Source organism: Lithobates pipiens, unplaced genomic scaffold (genome assembly GCF_037356315.1).
Source record: "Lithobates pipiens isolate NorthernLeopardFrog02 unplaced genomic scaffold, aLitPip1_a1.2 Scaffold_18, whole genome shotgun sequence".
In the NCBI taxonomy this organism is placed as follows: domain Eukaryota; kingdom Metazoa; phylum Chordata; class Amphibia; order Anura; family Ranidae; genus Lithobates; species Lithobates pipiens.
Genome location: NW_027507758.1, coordinates 416,659,737 through 416,685,208, shown reverse-complemented (window position 1 = coordinate 416,685,208; position 25,472 = coordinate 416,659,737). Strand labels below are relative to the sequence as shown.

The window sequence follows — 25,472 nt, the reverse complement described above, 5'->3', positions numbered from 1 at the left end:
GTGGTGCACGCACAAGGTGTGTCCTGGGTGGATGCCAAATGACGTTCACCCGGAATGACAAAAGTCTCGTCTGGCCATCATTTGATTATAGGCCAGGCAGGACATTCATCGTTTTGGTGGACACAGCGGATGACTGATCAGTGTACCATCTGCTGCTGGTACCATGTGATCGCTGTGACCAATCACAGCAGATCACATTAGAATCGTACATAATGAATGGCTTTGATTCATGCCATTCATTGTGTACCATTATGTTGATCTCTGTGATTAGCCAAGGGCTAAGAGTTCTTTTTCATACCAGCGTTTAGTAAGAGGGAGAGGGGTTGCTAATTTCCTTGAGTTGGGCTTTAAAGCGGTAGTAAACAGCACCAATTATTTTTTTTAAACCTCCAAGGTAAAGGCATAATGTGCTAGTATGCATCGCATTATGAAAAATGCTGTCACTGCTGGGAGGGCTTCCATCTTCACCCGGTCTTCCTTCTGGGGTCACATGCTCTGGCCGTCTGATTGGCGATGCCGCAATGATGTCACTGCACAATGATGTCACTGCACATGCACGCGGGAGTCTTGGATCGCGGCACTGGGCTCTGAAGGAACGGCTCGGGTATGCCGTCCCTTCAGAGTGCATGCACCAGTGACATCACTGGCTACATGCAGTGTACACATCTCTTAAAGAGGAAGTAAACCCTGATGGGTTTACTTCCTCTTTCATTCCCTGCAAAGGTAAAGCATAATGGACTACTATGCATCGCATAGTAGTCCATTATGTGTCACTTACCTGACATAGGAGCCAGCAAAGTCACCGCTGTCCCCTGTAGTCCGGAGCATCCATCTTCTCGGTGGGTCTCGCTGCTCCACCGCTGTCATTCGGCGAAGCCGCGATGACGTCACTCCCACGCATGTGCACGGGAGCCTCCCCTTGCGGCATATCGCCGTTGACCGTGGCGTGCTCAGTGCGCCTGCGCGCCACTGTCTACGGCGCATGCGCCGTAGACAGCGGTGCCTGTCTTTCGGCAAATATCTCCTAAACCTTGTAGGTTTAGGAGATATTTCTTGGACCTACAGGTAAGCCTTAATCTAGGCTTACCTGTAGGTCAAAGTTGGTTGTAAGGGTTTACAACCACTTTAAACAGTGCAGGTTTGGGATATATTCACCTACATGCCTTATTATAGGCTTACCTGTAGGTACAAGTGCACAAAAATGTTTATTACACTTTACCTACTGGGTAATAGACACCATTTTTTTCTCATTTCATATCTATTTTTTAGACTGTATTTAGACAGCTTGCATTTTCAAAAAGAAGGGTCAACAATGTCAGCTTCCATATTTCCCTAAGCACAGGTTTTCTTTAGGCAGAAAAGCAGCAATGATGCACATTCTTACTGTGTAATGGAAAGTATAGCTGAGCTGCTTCTTAACCACTTGCCGACCGCCGCACGACGATATACGTCGGCAGAATGGCACGGGCAGGCATATTGGCGTATATATAAGTCCATGCCTGCCCGCGGGTGGGGGGCCCGATCGGGCCCCCCCCCGGTGCCTGCGGCGGTCGGCATTCGTTCGGGAGAGATCAGGGATGAGGGGACGGCCATTCATTCATGGCCACCCCCTCGCGATCTCTCTCGACGAATGGAAATCCCCCGTGACATCACTTCCTCTCCTGTAATGTAAACACAGGAGAGGAAGTGATGTATTCTCTCCTCCGTGTCGGTATTTTCCGTTCCGACACGGAGGAGAGCGGATCGGTGAGTTGCACCAACACTCTACACACACAGTAGAACATGCCAGGCACACTCACACCCCCCCTTTACCCCCCGATCACCCCCCCAATTACCCCTGCCCCCCAGTCACAGTGACACCAATGTCATTTTTTTTTTTTTTTTTTTTTTTTTTTGCATTGGTGTCATTTGTGACTGTAATAACTGTTAGGGCAGTTAGAGTTAGCCCCCTTTAGTTCTAATGTACCCCCCTAACCCCCCCAATAAAGGTTTAACCCCGTGATCACCCCCCGTCGCCAGTGTCACTAAGGCTGGGTTCACATTGCAGCGGTTTATGAGAACGAATGTGATTCGCACCGCACTGCAGTGCAAATCACATCCGATCTCTGTGCGATTCGAGTTCAGCCATTCGCCGCACCCGCCACACCCGCCGCACCCGCCGCAAATTCGCACGGGACCCTTTTTTTGGCCCGCAGCAGAATCGGATCGCATGGGTGTTCACACCATGCGATCCGAGTTTGCAGATCGCACTGCGATATGCGAACTGATCTGGGGGTGTCAGTAACATTTCACTGACACTCCCAGCAGTTCGCATAGGGCAGTGTGAACTGCCGCCGGGAGGCATGCGATGCGGGAACCCGCCGCGGATTCGCGGCGTTTCCGCATCGCTCCAGTGTGAACCCAGCCTAATAAGCGATCATTTTTCTGATCGCCGTATTAGTGTCACAGGTGACGCTAGTTAGGCAGGTAGGTATTTAGGTTCGCCGCAGCTTTTTATAGCGCCAGGGACCCCCATATACTACCGCATAAAGCCCCCTGATTGCCCCCTAGTTAACCCTTTCACCAGTGATCACCATATAACTGTTACAGGTGACGCTGGTTGGTTAGTTATTTTTTTATAGTTTCAGGGCACCCGCCATTTATTACCTAATAAAGGTTTAACCCCCTGATCACCCGGCGGGTGTCATTTGTGACTAATAACTGTTAGGGCAGTTAGGGTTAGCCCCCTTTAGTTCTAAGGTACCCCCCTAACCCCCCCAATAAAGGTTTAACCCCGTGATCACCCCCCGTCGCCAGTGTCACTAAGGCTGGGTTCAGATTGCAGCGGTTTGAGAACGGATGTGATTCGCACCGCACTGCAGTGCAAATCACATCCGATCTCTGTGCGATTCGAGTTCAGCCATTCGCCGCACCCGCCGCACCCGCCGCAAATTCGCACGGGACCCTTTTTTTGGCCCGCAGCAGAATCGGATCGCATGGGTGTTCACACCATGCGATCCGAGTTTTCAGATCGCACTGCGATATGCGAACTGATCTGGGGGTGTCAGTAACATTTCACTGACACTCCCAGCAGTTCGCATAGGGCAGTGTGAACTGCCGCCGGGAGGCATGCGATGCGGGAACCCGCCGCGCATTCGTGGCGTTCCCGCATCGCTCCAGTGTGAACCCAGCCTAATAAGCGATCGTTTTTCTGATCGCTGTATTAGTGTCACAGGTGACGCTAGTTAGGCAAGTAGGTATTTAGGTTCGCCGCAGCTTTTTATAGCGCCAGGGACCCCCATATACTACCGCATAAAGCCCCCTGATTGCCCCCTAGTTAACCCTTTCACCAGTGATCACCATATAACTGTTACAGGTGACGCTGGTTGGTTAGTTATTTTTTTATAGTTTCAGGGCACCCGCCATTTATTACCTAGTCTCACTAGTGTACCCCTAAATTTAGGGGTGTCTACTTTCCAAAATGGGGTCATTTGGGGGGGGTTTGTGCCATCTTGGCATTTTATGGCCTTCAAAACTGTAACGCCCTTAGAAAGCCTGAAGGCGGTGCTTGGTTTTCGGGGCCCCGTACGCGGCTAGGCTCCCAAAAAGTCCCACATATGTGGTATCCCCGTACTCAGGAGAAGCAGCAGAATTTATTTTGGGGTGTCATTTCACATATGCCCATGGCATGCGTGAGCAATATATCATTTAGTGACAACTTTGTGAAAAAAAAAAAAAAAAAAAAAAAGTTTGTAATTTTCCCGCAACTTGTGGCAAAATATAAAATATTCCATGGACTCAACATGCCTCTCAGCAAATAGCTTGGGGTGTCTACTTTCTAAAATGGGGTCATTTGTGGGGGTTTTGTGCCATCTTGGCATTTTATGGCCTTCAAAACTGTAATAGGTAGTGAGGAGTGAAGTCAAATATTTACGCCCTTAGAAAGCCTGAAGGCGGTGCTTGGTTTTCGGGGCCCCGTACGCGGCTAGGCTCCCAAAAAGTCCCACATATGTGGTATCCCCGTACTCAGGAGAAGCAGCAGAATTTATTTTGGGGTGTCATTTCACATATGCCCATGGCATGTGTGAGCAATATATCATTTAGTGACAACTTTGTGAAAAAAAAAAAAAAAAAAAAAAAGTTTGTAATTTTCCCGCAACTTGTGGCAAAATATAAAATATTCCATGAACTCAACATGCCTCTCAGCAAATAGCTTGGGGTGTCTACTTTCTAAAATGGGGTCATTTGTGGGGGTTTTGTGCCATCTTGGCATTTTATGGCCTTCAAAACTGTAATAGGTAGTGAGAAGTGAACTCAAAAATTTACGCCCTTAGAAAGCCAGAAGGCGGTGCTTGGTTTTCGGGGCCCCGTACGCGGCTAGGCTCCCAAAAAGTCCCACATATGTGGTATCCCCGTACTCAGGAGAAGCAGCAGAATTTATTTTGGGGTGTCATTTCACATACGCCCATAGCATGTGTGAGCAATATATCATTTAGTGACAACTTTGTGTAAAAAAAAAAAAAAAATTTTTTTTTTGTCATTATTCAATCGCTTGAGGCAAAAAAATAAAATATTCAATGGGCTCAACATGCCTCTTATCAATTTCCTTAGGGGGTCTACTTTCCAAAATGGGGTCATTTGGGGGGGTTTTGTACTGCCCTGCCATTTTAGCACCTCAAGAAATGAGATAGGCAGTCGTAAACTAAAAGCTGCGTAAATTCCAGAAAACGTACCTTAGTTTGTAGATGTGACAACTTTTGCGCAAACCAATAAATATACAATTATTGACTTTTTTTTTACCAAAGACATGTGGCTGAATACATTTTGGCCTAAATGTATGACTAAAATTGAGTTTATTGGATTTTTCTAATAACAAAAAGTAGAAAATATCATTTTTTTTCAAAATTTGCGGTCTTTTTACGTTTATATCGCAAAAAATAAAAATCGCAGAGGCAATCAAATACCATCAAAAGAAAGCTCTATTTGTGGGAAGAAAAGGACGCAAATTTTGTTTGGGTACAACATTGCATGACCGCGCAATTACCAGTTAAAGCAGCGCAGTGCCAAAGTGTAAAAAGACCTCTGGTCATTTACCAGCAAAATGGTCCGGTCTTAAAGTGGTTAAAGATTAATGATTAAATGTCCTAAAAAGAAATCACATCACTAAAGCCATTAATATTTCCCCAGAACATTATGGAAATATTCTCTGAGCACACATGTGAATAATTCCTATTTAGAAGTAGCGCTGTCATTCTTTATATGTGATAGGCAGTAATAAGTTCTATGCTGCTGCTTTTTCTGTGTGCACCTTTCTTCATTATGTCAGAATGTGCCCCGTTTTATGTCCGGTGTAACAGGCTGCAACATAAGGCAATGTGTTATGTCTCACAGCAGCTATAAACGTGAAACAAACAAGAAACCACTGGCTTCATTCAATTAAATATATTTTTGTCAAAAAAAAGCACAGGAGGCAGACACTTTCTGAAGATCTATAATTGGCTTTATGCTGGGAAAAAAAATTATTTTCAAGGAAACTTAATAACTGTAACAAGAGACACCAAATACCCATAGAAGTTATTTAAAGTATGGTGAAAAACATTTACCATTCTAACAAATGGAATCAAATAGATGTACTTTAAGGCCTCATGCACACTGAATGTTATAAAAATGGCAGTAGCTTTAACTGTAGAATGCCACGTTAAAAATGTGAGCTTTTGAATGGTGGATTGCTGGGACTAGAACTAAATCCCCTTCGAGATGTCGACGCTGTTGAGTGAATCATGGCTGTTTAAGCGCAGATGGACATTGGTCAATAAACAATCTGTGTAGTTGTTGGGTGACGTGGGCAGGATGAGGAGAATGTGTCTGTTGAGGAGGCATGGGCACCAGAGATGGATGAATGTCTTTGGAGGGGTGTAGAAGTGGAGCATGATCTGTGCAGCTACAATTTGTCCATATAAAAAGGTAAAAAAAAGTAGATATACTTGTATGTCTGTATATATATATATATATATATATATATATATATATATATATATATATATATATATATTACACACACACAATGTTTTTGTCTTTTGTACAGTGCTTCTAATAGCACAGACTGTCAGCTATCTGTCATTGCTGTTTGTTTTCTGTTTCAACATTCCCTACAAGTTCAGGTAATCAAAAGGACTAAATAAATAATTAAAAAAAACTAAAAAAATGTAGGTGGCCTAAAAAATGGAAAAATAAATACAAACATTTTTTTAAGTATGGTTTTCTGGATGTATTCTCAATTTTTTTTCCAGTAAAACACATCATAGAAACATCAAATGATGTAGAAGCATGTCTTTTGTGTCAAGACAGATGAATAATAACATGGTTCATATATTGTACATAATTATGTCACAGTGATAGGAAGCAAACTGATCTCAAATATCTCACTGATTTTAACGCTTCTTTTCAAACAAAATATCTTCATTTCTACGTATATGAGCCTGGTGTGTTGTGACCATGGCTATGGTTTGAATTAAATCCACAAAATTCACATACAACTGTATAATTGATCTGTCTATCCATCTATTCTATTTATCTACAGAAAAGTATTTGATACCCTGCTGATTTTGTACATTTGCCCACTGACAAAGAACTGATCGGTCTATCATTTTAATTGTAGGTTTATTTTAATAGTGAGAGACAGAATAACAACAAAAATATCCAGAAAAACCCATTTCAAAAAGTTATAAATTAATTTGCATTTTAATGAGTGAAATAAGTATTTGCTCCTAATATCAGCTTGTTACCTGTATAAAAGACACCTGTCCACAGAAGCAATCAGTCAATCAGATTCTAATCTCTCCACCATGGCCAAGACTAAACTGCTGTCCAAGGATGTCAGGGACAAGACTGTAGACCTACATAAGGCTGGAATGGGCTACAAGACCATCGCCAAGCAGCTTGGTGAGAGGGTGACAAAAGTTGGTGCAATTATTTGCAAATGGAAGAAACACAAAATAACTGTCAGTCTCCCTCGGTCTGGGGCTCCATGCAAGATCTCACCTTGTGGAGTTTCAATGATCATGAGAATGGTATGGAATCAGCCCAGAACTACATGGGAGAATCTTGTCAATGACCTCAAGGCAGCTGGGACCATATTTACCAAGAAAACAATTGGTAACACACTATGCCACGAAGGACTGACATCCTGCAGCGCCTGCAAGGTCCTCCTGCTCAAGAAAGCACAAGTACGGGTTCGTCTGAAGGTGGCTAATGAACATCTGAATGACTCTGGGTGAAAGTGTTGTGGTCAAATGAGACCAAGCTCTTTGGCTTCAATTAGTAATGTTTGGAGGAGGAGGAATGCTGCCTATGACCCCCATAACAACACTCCCACCGTCAAACAGGTGGAAACAGTATGCTTTGGGGGTTTTTTCTGCTAAGGGGACAGAACAACTTCACTGCATCAAAGGGACTATGGACGGGGCCATGTACCATCAAACCTTGGGTGAGAACCTCCTTCCCTCAGCCAGGGCATTGCAAATAGGTCATGGATGGGTATTCCACCAGCATGACAATGACCCAAAACACAAAGCCAAGGCAACAAAGGAGTGGCTCAAGAAGAAGCACATTAACGTCCTGGATTGGCCTAGAAAATATCTGGAGGGAGCTGAAGGTTCAAGTTTCCAAATGTCAGCCTCGAAACCTAATGACTTGGTTAGGATGTGCAAAGAGGAGTGGGACAAAATCCCTCCAGATATGTGTGCAAACCTGGTGGCCAACTACAAGAAATGTCTGACCTCTGTGATTACCAACAAGGGTTTTGCCACCAAGTACTAAGTCATGTTTTGCAAAGGGGTCAAACACGTATTTCACTCATTAAAATACAAATCAATTCATACCTTTTTTGAAATGCGTTTTTCTGGATTTTTTTGCTGTTATTCTGTCTCTCAAAATGATAGACTGATCATTTCTTTGTCAGTGGTCAAATGTACAAAATCATCAGGGAATCAAATACTTTTTTCTCCTCACTGTATCTATCTATCTACCTGTGATTTCCACTATTGTTTCAAACTCAAATTCAAAAAGACTTAATGGCGCTTAAGAACAATTCAGTCAAAATTCACAAAATTGTTGTATTAGACATAATTTTGGTGCTTCTTTTTATTACAGTTGGCTGTACATATAAGGAAAGTTTTTTTTTTTCTACATAATACACTAACTGCATGAGGTGGCCCAATATGGAAGTGTGCATATAAAATTTGTTAAGTATTAATTATATAGTAAATACCTATAAAGGAACAGGTATTGGTTCTGTACAGTTGATTGCCAGGTGTAAAGAACACTGAACCTGATGACGTAAATTGTTAACCTGAGATAACTTCTTACCTGCTCAGAGATGTCATTTATGTAAAATAACGGCATAAAGGATATATTTGGCTGTACTGACAATAGAAGACAAAAGAGAAGGTTTGGTTTACCCATTGTTTCCAAACCATCTGCCAGGACATTTGTCTATTCTGCTTTCAGGCCAATGTCCTTAATGATAACTGAGCAGCACTGACTCATTCACTCAAATCTACCTAATAAGGCTTCAGAATACTATATACAAGGTAGGGATAATAAAACCACAGCTGTGGAATATTTACCTTACAAACTCAATTATTAAAAAAGCATGTCCATGTTTACTTAACGATGCAATTTGGCTTATTTAAGGATGAACAAAAACCAATAGCTTACACAAACTAATTATAATAATTGCTTAGATCTGACTACAGTAAAAATAAATATTCTGGTTGTTCTGGGTAACTACACTTTGCAAACAACCTGTGCTCCCAGCATGGCTTTAATGAAGTTGTGCTAACTGTTGGCGATATATAAATCTTGGATTTTATTAATAATAATGAATAAACCTGTTGCTTTTAGGACTTTAGGCAGCTCTGGAGTGGCAAAACCTCAAGAAAATACATATATTAAGAGCTATCTCCTACAGCTGGTAATTTATTCTGGCATAGATCCACTTTAAGGCCTCATGTACACAAACATACTGTATGCCTAGAAAATTCCCGGTGTTTTCCAATTCTGGAGAGCCTCAGCTTGTGAGTACAACCTACCAATACAAGTGAATGGCTGTACATGGCCTTAGTTGTATAAACCCAAAAGCTTCTGTGAAACCTTTTGCGTTCTAGAAAAATGTTGTATGCACTTGCGCAGAAGAATTAGCATTTGCATGACTATGACCGCTTACAGCCATTCATTTATATGGCAGGCTGTCTGCACTAGCTACAGATTCCCTTTGTGAGGGAAAACGCTGGGAATTTTCTACTATCATATAAAATGCATGCAAATGTCTGTGGGCAAGAGGCCTAAAGCTGGGCACAAAAACTTTTATGTAAATATACAGTAGTCACAATTTAAGATATTACAGGATATCAGTCTACTTTGCTACACATGGCTTGTACAAATCAGAGCTGCTCCACCCAGTACAGACTGTTTGCAGATATCCACAGATAACTACTACTACCAATCAACCTGCACAAGGAGAAAGCGCAGCAATGATTGGTCCTTATTACAGCAAGCGCCTGCATAGAGGGGAAGTTGCACAGATCTGAAAGAAATACACAAAGTACACCAATATTCAAAAAAAGAATACAAATGCTTCTTGTATTTAGATAATATTTACCTCTAGGTTTCACTTTTAAATAGTCTAGAAAACATGATAATAAGAACTTAGTACTTGTGTTTTTAGCTCCACCAGCCAGCCACATACGTTATGTGGGGGTAGTTTCCACACTCAAATATCCTAATTATTTAATTATATAACATTACTTCATGTGAGATGCTGTTTCCAAATGTTCTAGCACACTGGGAAGTAAGCAGAGTGAAGCATATTTGATAGTGGTGATCTCATTAATGGATTGGCAGAAAGACATAAGAAACCAATGGTAACTCAACCAAAAATAAGGTAGCCATGCCCTTAACATACCTGTAACTATTATGCCCTGTACACGCGGTCGGACATTCCGACCACAAAATCCATCGGATTTTGGCCGAAACTTGTGTTGCATACACACGGTCGGACAAAGTTGCCGGAAAATCTGATCGTTCGTAACGAGGTGAAGTTCGTTGCGTACGACGGGACTACGTAGAGGCTAGTAGCCAATAGCTTTGCTCTCGTAATTTAATCTGAGCATGCGTGGCACTTTGTCCGTCGGAATTCTCTACAAACGATTGGAAAAAATTCTGATCGGATTTTGTCGGAAAATCCAGCTCTCAAACTTTTTCCACCTGAGTTTCCGACGGAAAAAGTCCGATAGAGCCCACACACAATCGGATTTTCCGACAACGTAATCCGGTCCGACCTTCTCCGTCTGAATTTCCGACCGTGTCTACAGGGCATTAGGGTAAGTCAAACCATCTTTAAATGTGCTTAAAAAAGCAGGTATACCTCACTAGATGCACATGGTCATTCAAGATATGAACAGCTGAGGTGTTTTATTGCATCATTAAGCCAAAATGCAAAAACATGATAATACTACAAAAATTAAGTATAAAAAAAATATTCCTGCTTATCAATTCTAAACAATAACAAATAAGCAAAATAAAGAAATGTCAGGTGACTAAGACACAAAAATATTATTTATGACAGCAGCAATTTTAGGTTTTGTATGGAATCTTGGAAAAGGGATGGAGGAATGACATTTGTAAACCTAATAGTAAATACTAATATTCTAATAGTAGTAAATCCTTAATTGTTTCAGGCCATCTTGAATGTGAATATTCAGCATTATAGCTACTAAAAGTAAAAGAATTTTACAAACAATGCTAAATATATGTCTTAGTGGTCACATGAAAGAAAGAAGTGTTGAGGGTACCGTATGACAGCACTATATTAAGCAGAAGAAAATAGAGGGTATGACAGTGGGCAATATGTGCCCAAGAGAAGTGCTGAAGGTGTGATGGCAGGCAGTATGTGTGGTAGAAGAGGGTATGCAGGCATATAATGCCAGAGAGGAGTGCAGGGAGCATAACATTGGGCAGTATATGCAGGAAAAGAGTTTAGTAGGTATGATAGCAGGCAGTATGTGTCAGAGAGAGGAGTATGCAGGGTATTGCAGTATACCTTATTTATGTGAGAGGAGTGGAGACGGTAAAATTAGGGGAGTTTATTTTGAAGAGGGGTGAGAAGGGTATGGTTGTGGGCTGTAGGTGGAAAAGAGAAATGCAGAGGGTATGACAGTAGGCAATGTATGCTAGAGAAGTTTGTGAAAGTTATGACAGTGCACTAAATGTTTAGGAGGGGTGTTGAAGAGAGAAGGTCATGACAGCATACAAAATGTAAAGACAGGGTGAAACGAGTGTAAAGGGATGGAAGGTTAGGGCATGCTTTATCTATTTTTGTTATTAACCACTTCAATACAGGGCACTTTCGCCCCCTTCCTTCCCAGCCCAATTTTCAGCTTTCATCGCTCTAGCGCTTTCAGTGACAATTGCGCGGTCGTGCTACACTGTACCCAAATGAAATTTTTATCATTTTGTTCGCACAAATAGAGCTTTATTTTGGTGGTATTTATTCACGACTCCGTTTTTTATTTTTTGCGATATAAGCGCAAAAAAGCGGAAATTTGGAAAAAAAAAACAATATTTTCTTTTTTCTACTTTAAAAGAAATCCAATAAAATCAAATTTTGTCATAAATTTAAGCCAAAATGTATTCTGCTACATGTTTTTGGTAAAAAAAAATCCGTTAAGTGTATAATAATTGGTTTGTGTGATCACGGACATATGTACGCAAATGATCATGTACATATGTGTGCAGGTGATCACGTACATATGTGTGCAGATAATCATTGGGACATGTGATTTTAGTGGGACATATGTGGGGGACATGTTTTTATTATTAGGGACATGTGTTTTTATTATTTGGGGACATGTATGTTTTGGGGACACGTGTGGGGACATTGTGTTTATACTGTGTGGTGTGTTTACTGTGTACACTAGACTGGTGATCAGTGAGTAAAAAGCTGTAAAAAGCAGCTCATACTCACTGATCAGTAGCCGGCTGCAGCGATCTGCTCTCCTCTCCTCAGCGATGACTTCTGTGTGAGGAGAGGAGGAGCCGATTGCCTAGCAACCGGCTGTTTGTTTACATCACATGACGGCTGTGATTGGACACGGCCGTCATGTGATCAGGAGGGCCAATCACAGAGCCCTCCTGCCGATCTGAGATGCGCCGTGTCCGGGTGACACGGGCGCATCGGGATCGCGCCGCTGCGCGGGCACGCGCGATCCCGCTCCTCCTGATGAACGTTCCTGAACGTCCTATCAGGAGTAGACGGCTCCCACCCGGCCGTATATGTGCATTGGCCGGGTGGGAAGTGGTTAAAGAGGTCTACTAGTCCCCAATTATTTAAATAATGGGTGTGTATTTGAGTTTGAGAGGCAAGCAGACAGAGAAGGTAAGGCGTGAGAGTATAAAGTTGTGTGTGTGTAGACAGCTTTCATTACTGCTCACAGTAAATAGGTGTTCTTCTACAAAGTAAAGCCGGGAGATGAAAAGCAGACTGGGAGATGGCATGACAGGGTAACTCTTTGACTAACAGACAGGGCTTATGACAAGTTCATGATTTGTAAGAAAATCACACAAAAATTTATATATTTGGTTATAACCATATAGGTAAATGACAGGAGTTGGGAAGTGTGCCTCATAAAGGCACTTGGTATCCATTCACAAAGCTACACAGCTATTGTACTTACCATATTTATCAGCATATAACACGTGCTGGCGTATAACACGCACCCCAAGTTTAGGAGGGAATTTTAAGGAAAAAAACTTTTAGGAGGGAAGTTTAAGGAAAAAATATATATATTTAAATGCCCATCAATGCAGCCTTGTCAGTGTCATTTGCAGCCTTGCATTGCAGCCTTGTCAGTCATTTGCAGCCTTGTCAGTCATTTGCAGCCTTGTCAGTCATTTGCAGCCTTGCATTGCAGCCTTGTCAGTCATTTGCAGCCTTGTCAGTCATTTGCAGCCTTGTCAGTCATTTGCAGCCTTGTCAGTCATTTGCAGGCTTGTCAGTGTCGTTGCAGGCTTGCCGTTTAAAAATGGCGCCGCCAAGATACAGAGCGGATGTCCTGTGTATCTCGGCGGCGCTTGGTAGCTTTCGGCCGCACTCGGCGGCTTTTGGGCTGGAAGCCGCCGAGAACGGCCGAGTGTGGCCGAAAATAGCCAAAAGCTGCCGAGAACGGCCGAAAAAGCAGAGAAGCTCACAATCGGCAGGGGGGTCAGCATACAGTGGTGTGAAAAAGTGTTTGCCCCCTTCCTCATTTCCTGTTCCTTTGCATGTTTGTCACACTTAAGTGTTTCGGAACATCAAACCAATTAAAACAATAGTCAAGGACAACACAAGTAAACACAAAATGCAATTTGTAAATGAAGGTGTTTATTATTAAAGGTGAAAAAAAATCCAAACCATCATGGCCCTGTGTGAAAAAGTGATTGCCCCCCTTGTTAAAACATACTATAACTGTGGTTGTCCACACCTGAGTTCAATTTCTCTAGCCACACCCAGGCCTGATTATTGCCACACCTGTTCACAATCAAGGCATCACTTAAATAGGAGCTGCTTGACACAATAAGGTCCACCAGAAGATCCTTAAAAGCTACACATCATGCCGAGACCCAAAGAAATTCAGGAACAATTGAGAAAGAAAGTAATTGAGATCTATCAGTCTGGAAAGGGTTATAAAACCATTTCCAAAGCTTTGGGAATCCAGCGAACCACAGTGAGAGCCATTATCCACAAATGGCGAAGACATGGAACAGTGGTGAACCTTCCCAGGAGTGGCCGGCCGCCCAAAATTACCCCAAGAGCGCAGCGACGACTCATCCAAGAGGTCACAAAAGACCCCACAACAACGTCCAAGGAACTGCAGGCCTCACTTGCCTCAGTTAAGGTCAGCGTTCATGCCTCCACCATCAGGAAAAGACTGGGCAAAAATGGCCTGCATGGCAGAGTTCCAAGGAGAAAACCACTGCTGAGCAAAAAGAACATCAAAGCTTGTCTCAATTTCTCCACAACACATCTTGATGATCCCCAAGACTTTTGGGACAACATTCTGTGGACCGATGAGACAAAAGTGGAACTCTTTGGAAGGTGTGTGTCCAAGTATATCTGGCATAGAAGGAACACTGCATTTCATAAAAAGAACATTATACCAACAGTAAAATATGGTGGTGGTAGTGTGATGGTCTGGGGCTGTTTTGCTGCTTCAGGACCTGGAAGACTTGCCGTGATAAAAGGAACTATGAATTCTGCTGTCTACCAAGAGATCCTGAAGGAGAATGTCCAACCATCTGTTCGTGTACTCAAGCTGAAACGAACTTGGGTTCTGCAGCAGGACAATGATCCTAAACACACCAGCAAGTCCACCACCGAATGGCTGAAGAAAAACTAAATGAAGACTTTGGAGTGGCCTAGCCAAAGTCCTGACCTGAATCCTATTGAGATGTTGTGGTATGACCTTAAAAAGGCCGTTCATGCTCGAAAACCCTCTAATGTAACTGAATTAGGACAATTCTGCAAAGATGAGTGGGCCAAAATTCCTCCAGGACGCTGTAAAAGCCTCATTGCACGTTATCGCAAACGCTTGGTTGCAGTTGTTGCTGCTAAGGGTGGCCCAACCAGTTATTAGGTTTAGGGGGCAATCACTTTTTCACACAGGGCCATGATGGTTTGGATTTTTTTTCACCTTTAATAATAAACACCTTCATTTACAAATTGCATTTTGTGTTTACTTGTGTTGTCCTTGACTATTGTTTAAATTGGTTTGATGTTCCGATACACTTAAGTGTGACAAACATGCAAAGGAACAGGAAATGAGGAAGGGGGCAAACACTTTTTCACACCACTGTATAACACGCACCCACGATTTTCCCCTGATTTTAAGGGGGAAAAAATGCGTGTTATACGCTGATAAATACGGTATGTGAAAGCTAATAAAGGTCAATTCGACTTTGCATAGAATGTGGAATGTTACTTTCTATGCAGTAATAGAAACTCAGAATGGTCAGGGGTGGGTAGTGTGGGGGGGGGGGGGGGGGACAATCCAATTTAATTTGTTCATAAAAGACCTGGAGGATGGGATAAACAGTTCAATCTCTGTATTTGCAGATGATATTAAGCTAAGCAGGGCAATAACTTCTCCGCAGGATGTGGAAACTTTGCAAGTAAGTCTGAAAAAATGTATGTGGTGGGCAACTACATGGTAAATGAGGTTTAATTTGTAAAAATGCAAAATAATGCATTTGGGTGGCAAAAATATAATGCAATCTATACACTGGGGGGAACCTCTGGGGGAATCTAGGATGGAAAAGGACCAAGGGGTCTTAGTAGATGATGGGCTCAGCAATGGCTTGCATTGCTGCTAACAAAGCAAAGAGAATATTGCCATGCATTAAAAAGGGGGTTAACTCCAGAGATAAAACAATAATTCTCCGGCTCTACAAGACTCTGGTCCGGTCGCACCTAGAGTATGCTGTCCAGTTCTGGGCACCAGTCCTCAGAAAGGATGTATTGGAAATGGAGTGAGTACAAAGAAGGGCAACTAAGCTAATAAAGGGTCTGGAGGACATTAGTTATGCGGAAAGGTTGCAAGCACTGAACTTTCAATTTACAAATACCGTACTGGTCACCTCACAATAACACTTTTCTGTGAAAGGGAGTTTAATAAGACACACGGCACTCATTTAAATTAGAAGAAAAGAGGTTTAACCTTAAACTGCATAGAGGGTTCTTTACTGTAAGAGCGGCAAGGATGTGGAATTCCCTTCCACAGGCAGTGGTTTCAGCTGGGAGCATCGATAGTTTAAAAAAACTATTAGATAAGCAGCTGAACGACCGCAACATACAGTGGTATACAATGTAATACTGACTTGATGGACGTGTGTCTTTTTTTCAACCTAACCTACCATGTAACTATAATAGGGGACATAGTTTCCAAAGCAAAGAGCATAAAATACTGTTACTCTTTTTGACTGAGGCTACGATCACATGGGTGCATTGGTGCAGATAGTTTGCTGCAGGAGGCTAAATGCTGCCTCTGAACACAATAACACCCTGTGCTATGGTCCCATACAAACCGGATGACTAGCTGTGACCAGTTCCTATTCAGCCATAACTCCGCAGAAACGCCAACCCTGGATGCACACTGTGTGTGTCCATCGTTGGTCGGAGACATTGTAACCCCTGAGATGAGCAGTTACATGCGAACAGTGGTGGCGCTGACCATTGATTTGGACAGAGTACAAATCTGTCAGCTGCTGCTAGTTGTGTTTAGTACCACCTGCAAGAATCTGATTCTCGCCAGAGGTCACCCTGTGTGGCAGTGTGAATTTAGCCTAAGTGAGTTATTTTTTTAAAATCAAGAATCCACAGATTTTTACTGGCACACATTAAGATGAGTATCTATGTATAACCACTGCCATCTCTTTAATTTCTCTGGCTCTCATAACAAAGTGTCATCGTTCTTTACAAGTGTCCTCATTTTTACTGATATACAGTATCTTTGCATGTTACATTTTTGCTCACAGATTATACAGGTATCAGACACAATATGTGGGGTTAAGCTATAGTGAAAGCACATATTATCAAGACTATTCTCTTTATGGTTTATTATATCAAAAATATTCCACACACCACCAAATTAGAAAATTCTACTCTGTGCCTGCCTCGTAGGAACTTTGTGGCTATTTTAGTCTGGAGCCAATTAAGCTACAAGGTTCAGAACACTGGAATACCCAGAGGAATCCTTTATAAACACTGGATGAACACTTCATCATTCCCATAACACTCTTTGGAAGAATCAGTAGAAAGGCATCAGTGCTGCAAGACAGAAATGCTAATTCTTGATACTGTGCCATGTAGATATGTACTTGTTATACAAATGATTGCACATTGAAGTTCCATTCAGATATGAGCAATTTGTAGTTTGAAGCTCAAAACTCTAAAACACTCAGCAAGCAAAATCTTGTTTTTAAATGGTTGGCATTCACATATGAATGCTCAAGTGCCTGCAGTTTGAAGAATGATGCTCCAAAAGGTCCATGAGCTATTTTTAAAGCAGAAATGGGTGTTGCTGGCACAAAGGTGATAATAGGAACTCCTGAAAATGTGCAAAAACAAGTTGTTGTTTTTTTGCACGTTTTGTGAGCATATTTACATAGTTATATACATATTTCAAGCATTTTGTGAATGTACGAACTGGTCTCCTCCCCGTACTGCTTTCCATTGGCTAAAATAAAAACCCCTAAACGTTGAACATACTTGTAAATGCTTGAAATGCACTTGTAAAAAAGAAAGAGACCTGAAAATTGCTCAGCCTAGTTGCGAATATAGCCTGTACACATATCAACTTTTCCTAGTACATCAATACATAGAATTACATGGTTGGTAAAGATGACACTGGCCTATCTAGTTCATGTGTGTGTGTATGTCACTACCCTTTTCAATAGCCCTATATATTGTGATCACTAATTCCGCGTACACACAACCAGACTTTCCGGCAGACTAGGTCCGACATTCCGATCGTGTGTGGACTAATCCGATCGTTTTTCATTAAAAAAATCAGACGGACCTAGAAATAGAACATGTTTCAAATCTGAGAGAACCGTTCGTCTGTATGCTGGTCCAACGCAAGGGAAGCTATTGGCTACTGGCTATTGAGCTTCCTTTTTTAGTCCCGTCTTACGTCATCACGTTCAAAACAAAACAGACTTTCGAACGGAATGTGTGGGCAAGTACGTTCGTTCGGAAGTCCGTCAGAACTCTGCTGAAAGTCCGTTGGGAAGACCGTTGGACCTTTTCTGCCGGAAAGTCCGGTCATGTGTACGTGGTATTAGAAACATATGTCATGCTCTGGAGCAGATCTATATTTGGTGAATGCAATACATGTCCTTAATATTTAGAAGCAGGAATATTATATTATGGTAATTAGCAGGAAAGGGTAATGTTCCTCCAGGAAAGGCTAGCTACTGTACAAGGTGAAAGTTCTGTGATAGCCATGCTCCTATTTAGACACTGCAATCATCAACGTTTCCTATCATGTTCATACCAAAACTCTTAAGTTTCACTGTGTAAATATTAAGTCTTTTAGCTGTAACAAAAAATAAAAAATAAATAAATCTGGTAATCCTACCTTTCTTGAAATTATCATACATGTGTACATATACAATACGTCAATACATTATACTTAAAATGATATTAAAGTCTTTATTTATTTATTTAGTTTTTTTTAAATATTTGTTTTATTACCAGAAAATATTTTAATTAGAATGGAGCTCAAGTCAAAAAATATTTTTAGATCCTTTAATTTTGGACAAAGTGGGAAGATTTGAATTATATAGATTTAATTGTTACGTTTTCCTAGGTTCTGCCCAAAAAAAAACACAGGGATCTGAAGCTCTACTGCTATACATGCAGTCCCACACTGAAACCTGACGTCTTCAGGGGCCATCTGTTTGTTTTGGGTTTCTGCAGCCAGCCCCAAGATGACATGCATATGCTGTGGCATCAGAGTGTGGCTGCAAAAACCAGGAAGAGACAGCCAGCCCTCTGATAGACTGCATGTGCAGTATAGTACCCTGCGACTTCCTGGTATGCATGACGTGGGTATCCCAGGAGGCTGCAGGCAACAAATATTTAATTCTCCCCTAGGCATGAGGCCAGAAAGTGTGGGGATGAATTCTATTATAAAGGAATTAAATATACATATATATGTGAGATGAGTGGGGTAGTAAGGAAATAAGAAAATGTGGGTGGGGGTGGTGAAGGTCCGCTGTAAGTACCTTGGTTCACTGATCCAGAACAAGCATACTACCAGTAAACTTGGAAAAAATTCTCAACTCCTAATTTCCGTATTAGGTCTGACTCAGTTGCCACAAAGTGCTTAAGCCATTGGATCAGCTAGACAGCCAGACAACTAGGAGGGCTTAGCAACTGCAGGCATACATTTCTCTCAGCATGGGTGGGGCAGTGAAAGTCCAGTGTAAGTACCTTGGTTCACTCACTGATCCAGAACAAGCATACTACCAGTAAACTTGGAAATAATTCTCAACTCCTAATGTCTGTATTAGGTCTGACTCAGTTGGCACAAAGTGCTTAAGCCATTGAATCAGCTAGACAGCCAGACAACTAGGAGGGCTTAGCAGCTGCAGCCATACATTTCTCTCAGCATGGGTTTCCTTTCAAGCTCAACTCCAGGATTTAGAAAAAAATCTACTACAGCAGTGCGGCTCGACAGTACTACAAGAGTTGAATGCTTGTTTTGTCTAGGGCAGTGATCTCCAAACTGCAGATGTGGCCATTTGCTTGCCTTTATCTAGCCCTTGGTGCACGACTTTTCCAACTGGCTCCAATGATGGGACACCATTCCTCTCACTGACAGCATCGACGGGGCACTATTCCTCCCACTGATACCAAAAAGGGGCACTATTCTTTCCATAACAACCAATGATGGGGCATTGCTTTCTTCTACTGACCACAGTCCAGCCCACCCAAAGCCTGAATGACAGTAAACTGGCCCTTTGATTAGAAAGTTTGGAGTCCTCTGGTCTATGGCATACAGTAATAGGCAATATTACTTACCTTACACACCTGCTCCAGCGCTGTTCTCCTCTCCCTGAAGCTCCACTTTCTTGGTGGTTCCTTGGTGCCATTACTGTATATTTAGGAGGCAGGGGCATGAACATGGTCTTAAGCTGCTTACAGAGATGGTTGTGGAATACGGTCACACCTTAATAGGGACCTTGCAGCAACACATTAAAAGGTAAGCATTTCTCTATATTCTGGAACCCCTAGACATAATGGGGGTAATTATCAAAACTGGATCAGACATAATCTTGTGTAGCTCTACATGGCAAACAATCAGCTTCTATCTTTAATTTTAAAATCTTAAAAGGAGAAGTTTGGGATTTGTAAAAAAATAAATAAACCTACATAATAAACCTACATACTCACTCAGCTGAACTGAGTGATCAAATGACTGCTAATCACTCAGTTCTCAGCCTGCTCACAGCAGAGAGCGGTGATTGTCAGTCACCGCTCTCTGCTCTGCTCCTGCAGCACTCACTGGAGCACCAGGCATGGAAGGGGATGGGCAAAGCTGGCTCTGAAATTAGTGTTTTGAGAGTTGAATCCAGCTGTCAGTCAGGTGTCAGGAGCATGTGCACTCCTGCTCCATCATAGCTCCTGGTTCCAGCATTCTGGTTTTGGCTATGACTTTCTCCTTGTCTGTCTGTCCACCTGCAAGGTAATTTGACCTACAGGTAAGCCTAGATTAAGGCTTATCTGTAGGTCCAAGAAATATCTCCTAAACCTATACGGTTTAGGAGATATTTGCCCGAAGACAGGCACCGCTGTCTACGGCGCATGCGTAGGCACTGAGCGTGGCATCGTAGATGACGAAGATGGCGCGTGATGCCGTGCGTCTCGGCTCCCGTGTGCATGCGTGGGAGTGACGTCATCGCGGCTTCGCCGAATGACAGCGGCAGAGCTGCGAGACCCCACCGAGCAGATGGATGCGCCGGACTACAGGGACAGCGGTGACTTCGATGGCTCCTGTGTCAGGTAAGTGACACATAATGGGCTACTATGTGATGCATAGTAGTCCATTATGCTTTGCCTTTGCAGGGACTGAAAGAGGAAGTAAACTCATCAGGGTTTACTTCCTCTTTAAGTCAGCCAAACCTTCAGTCTCATGCTTGTTATATTGCATTTGTAACATATTTTCCAAGCTCCCTGTCTGCCCTGCTCTGCTAGATTGGATTTCCCTATGTCAGAGTGGATAACTGCTATTCTCTGAATTCTGCCTGACTTTTTCCTAGACTGTCTTTGAACCACCCTGCCTGTCTGCCACCCACAAGCATCTGTTTTCTTTGCTCAGTTTGCGCCTGCCCTGGCGTGGTAGCCAGACACTATAGCATTGTGTGTAAGTCTGGGGCAACCGAGTACCGATAGCTCTGCTTGCCTTATGGGAAAGGAGGCTCCTATAGGTGAAGAACACAGTAGCCAGATATAGTGTCTGACCACCTGCATTAGGGGTAAGCGTGACATCAGGCAGCAATATTGTTGGGATCCTTCCAAAGCCTGGAGCGGCTCTGCTATTGGCTAATTCTGGGTCACAAGAGAGCAAAAGGCTGATGTCCAAGACCACCCCATAGCACCCCAATATACAGATCTCCCCACCTCCCAGCACCCCCCAATACACAGATATCCCCCCACCTTCTAGTACCCCCCAATACACAGATCCCCCAGCTCCTAGCATCCCCCAATACTCAGAACTCCCCAACCTCCTAATACACAGAGCACCCCCCACCTCCTAACACCCCCAAATACACAGAGCTCCTCCCACCTCCTAGCACCTTCCCAATACACAGAGCCCCCCACCTCCTAGAACACCCAGTACACAGAGCTCCCACCTCCAGTACAGAGCTCCCCCAACCCCTAGCTCCTCCCCAAGAACAGAGGTCCGTCCTCCTCCTCAGTGCAGAGCTACCCAACCCTGTAGCACTCCCAATATACAGATCCCCGCCAACTCCTTGTACCCCCAATACACAGTTCCTCCACCTCCCAGCACCCCCAATACACAGATCTCCCCACACCTTCTAGCACCCCCAATACACAGATATCCCTGCAGCTCCTAGCACCCCTAATACTCAGAGAGACCCTGCCACGTCAACTGATAGCAGGCAATATCCTGCTATTGGCTGATTCTGGGTCACAAGAGAGCAAAGGTAAGTGCACTCCTGTGACCCACAATGAATGTATGGCCATACTTATTTTTTAAAGGGGAACTTAACCTGTTCCCCAGAACAGTTACACTCAAGGACAGTGGACAGTGCTGATTGGCCTTGTGATCAATGTGATCAAATGTACTCTCCGCAAAAAAGAAAACTCTCTAGCCATACATCCCAAACTGAGCATGTGCAGCTTGTCCTTTAGCCTCAGTACTATCAGGAGATATATTAGGGGACTCTGGAAGAAGGGGAGGATCAGAGAAGACATGATCAAACAGTATTTTTACACAATGCAGATGATTAACCTCTTAGGTTCCACAGTGAGTATACCAAGCATGCTTTACTGCATATACAGACTGATTTTATTGTTGTGGGTTTAGTAACACTTTAATGGAACAAGCTAAAGATAGAAGCTGATTGGTTGTCATGCACAGCTGTTCCGCATTCTGTTTGCTCCAGTTTTGATAAATTCTCCACAATGAGCAGGGGGTAAGAAAACAGCAGGGGTAGATTTATTTTTCCAATTCCTGGAGTTTGGCTTTAAACGTAGTTATTGCATGCACTATGCCCTATGTCCCTCATGTTAGCCCATGCCAGTGTTTGCTATGCATTCATGTTGTTAAAGCATTTTCAATAATTAATGTCAGCAGTAAAAAAAAATAAAAAAAAAGACTATAGAGGAGATTAACAGAAAACACAGGAAACCGTTTTGCTTTGCAGATGAAATCTCAATAATCTTGTAGATTTATCAGATTACATTGAACAAGAAAAGATTAATATGCAGATATAAAGAGCAGTAAAAACTCGCCTTCCCTGTGTGCGCAGAATTCATGCAGAAGCCATAGCAGTAGAGGAGTAATAGAGGAGCCTGCCCAGCTGCGGGAAGTGCAGGAGGTTCAGCACCTCGGACAGCTCAGTGAACGCCCATAGACAAGCAATGGAGAGCTCTGGCTTTATAGGACTCAATGGAGAGCTCTGGCTGTATAGAGATCTATTGAGAGCTCTGCTTGTATAGGGATATATGGAGAACTCTGGCTGGATAGAGATCTATTGAGAGCTCTGGCTGTATAGGAGTCAATGGAAAGCTCTGGTTGTATAGGGATCTATGGAGAGCTCTGGCTGTATAGGAGTCAATGGAAAGCTCTGGTTGTATAGGGATCTATGGAGAGCTCTGGCTGTATAGGAGTCAATGGAAAGCTCTGGTTGTATAGGGATCTATGGAGAGCTCTGGCTGTATAGGAGTCAATGGAAAGCTCTGGTTGTATAGGGATCTATGGAGAGCTCTGGCTGTATTGGAGTCAATGGAAAGCTCTGGTTGTATAGGGATCTATGGAGAGCTCTGGCTGTATAGGACTCAATGGAGAGCTCTTACTGTCTAGGGATCTATGTAGAGCTCTGGTTATATAGGGATCAATGGAGAGCTCTGGTTGTATAGGGATCTATGGAGAGCTATGGTTGTATAGGGATCTATGGAGAGCTCTGGTTGTATAGGGGTCTATGGAAAGCTCTGGTTGTATAAGGATCTATGTAAAGCTCTGGTTGTATAGGGATCTATGGAGAGCTCTGGCTGTATAGGATTCAATTGAGAGCTCAGGCTGTCTAGGGATCTATGGAGAGCTCTGGATGTATAGGAATCAATGGAGACCTATGGCTGTATAGCGATCTATGTAGAGCTCTGGTTGTATAGGGATCAATGGAGACTTATGGCTGTATAGGGATCTATGGAGAGCTCTGGTTGTACAGGTATCAATGGAGAGCTTTGGCCGTATATGGATCTATGGAGAACTCTGACTGTATAGGTCCCAATAGAGAGCTGTGCAGAAGTACTCGCTGGAACTAATACATGTTCTCATGGCAGACAACACTGTGCCATGTCAATTACATAAAGCCTAATAACTACTTCTGAGCCACTACTGACAGCATTTTTCACTAAATAATGACACTTGATGGAAAGCAGCATTTTAGCCAGCTGCCAGTCATTATTAACCATATACTGTATGATCCATAGAGAACAGTCAGAGACAATGCTGAGCTTCACCTGTTACACACAGATGACCATACACACTACTACTACAACAACATCCCCTACTAAATACATTGATTTCATACAACTTTTTAATCAGCCTTCTGATCTGGTGTGATAATGCTGACCATCACCCTAGCTTTACTGGAAAAATGAAAAGACAAGTCATTGCTGGGAGCAGTACCATAGGTGCAATCTTGCAGTTTGATAAAATGCATCTTCTATTTCTATTGTATTGCAATCATCTACAAGAGGTCTATAGGGCAGTTAAAGGGGCCCTGCATGCAACCCAATCAGCCTGCTTTCTACCTTCCATGTAACAGACCCGATAGAGAAATAATTCATATTGGACATCTAGGATCTTCCATTGGCAGCTCTATCTCATCAATGCAGCTGCACTAGGAAAAGCGATCCCCATAGTGTAGCTTACTATGAGTGACCGGGTGACCCCAGGTACATTACACTTTCATCGTATGTGTTCCCAGGGACAGGCAGAATGTGGTGGGGGCTGGGGATGCTCTGGGACCTACACAAGTCCCCTTTCCTCTGGGACACAGTGCTATTTAAGTAGAAGCTGCCTAAGCAAACGCCCATCTCCAACCTATTATTATAAGGACACCATTGACTACACATAGGATCGCTGCATACAATGCAGGGGCATCTCTGCGAGGGATAAGGCAGATGGCATTAAGATGACAAGCTGCAGATCAGTGGACAATGCAACTAAATGGGTTAAAGCCCAAGCTGGTGTGACAGATAGAGAAGAGGAGGGGGAGGCAGAGGACGGCATTAGGAAGGCTATTGAATGATTCCCCCATACACTCACCGAGTCCTGGAAATCAGCAGGCAGAGCAGGCAGTGCCGAGCTCCATGTCTCCTGTCTGTGTCGCTGCCAGGGAGGGGGCGGAGGCAGGATGTGCACGCACAGGTCCTGAATCATTCAGACTAAACCTGGGTCACGTGGCCTCAGACACATGCATTATTCATCACATTACCCTGGAGAAGGGACTTAACTTGTGATAGACTGGGAGGAAACATGGCTGGCTGCTGCTTGGGGGATGGAAGGGTTAAAATAAAAAGTACACTTGATAAGGCAAACCCTTATATATCATGCAGAAATAAACCTCAGAGCAGCAGGAGGGTGAGAACTCTACCCTGCTTAGTAATGGAAAGTTCTATTAATCTAGTCATGTTTTAGAGAAAAAAAAAAAAAAAAATATATATATATATATATATATATATATAGATGTATCTATATATTATTATTATTATACACTATTTATATAGCGCCAACAGTTTATGCAGCGCTTTACAATGTATAGGGGGGACAACACAATTACAGTACAATACAAAAGGTAGAGGAGGGCCCTGCTCCTAGAGCTTACATCTATTTATCTATCTATCTATCTATCTATCTATATATTAAAGCAGACCATCAGTCATTTTTTCAACTTTCCATGTATTAAATCTTCTGCCCTTGTTGTTTTAACTTTGGATAGTAAAACTGTTTTTTTTTTCTGCCAGTAAATACCTTACACAGCCCACTTGCTGTTTTTTATCTGGTAAAAAGCCCAGGCTTATGACATCATCCACAGCTCTGCCAGTAAGGATGGGGGGATGAGTCCTAGGTGTGGTAATGAGAGCGGCAGAGCTGGAGGTGTGCCTCTGTGTAAATCCAGGAAGTGAACAGGCAGCAGCT

At 42.8% G+C, this 25,472-nt stretch overlaps 1 protein-coding gene across 2 annotated transcripts in view; it reads right to left on the bottom strand.

Annotated features, from left to right (window-relative positions):
* SLC7A14 (solute carrier family 7 member 14) overlaps positions 1-24,709 on the bottom strand; it is a 94,279-nt gene extending 69,570 nt beyond the window's left edge. Inside the window, exon 1 of one of the 2 annotated variants that reach the window (XM_077487996.1) lies at positions 24,600-24,709. The gene's annotated coding sequence lies outside the window, so the exon portion shown is untranslated. The remainder of the gene's footprint in view (positions 1-24,599) is intronic. The other variant, XM_077487997.1, reaches the window with a different exon arrangement.
* Between the last annotated feature and the right edge of the window lie 763 nt (positions 24,710-25,472).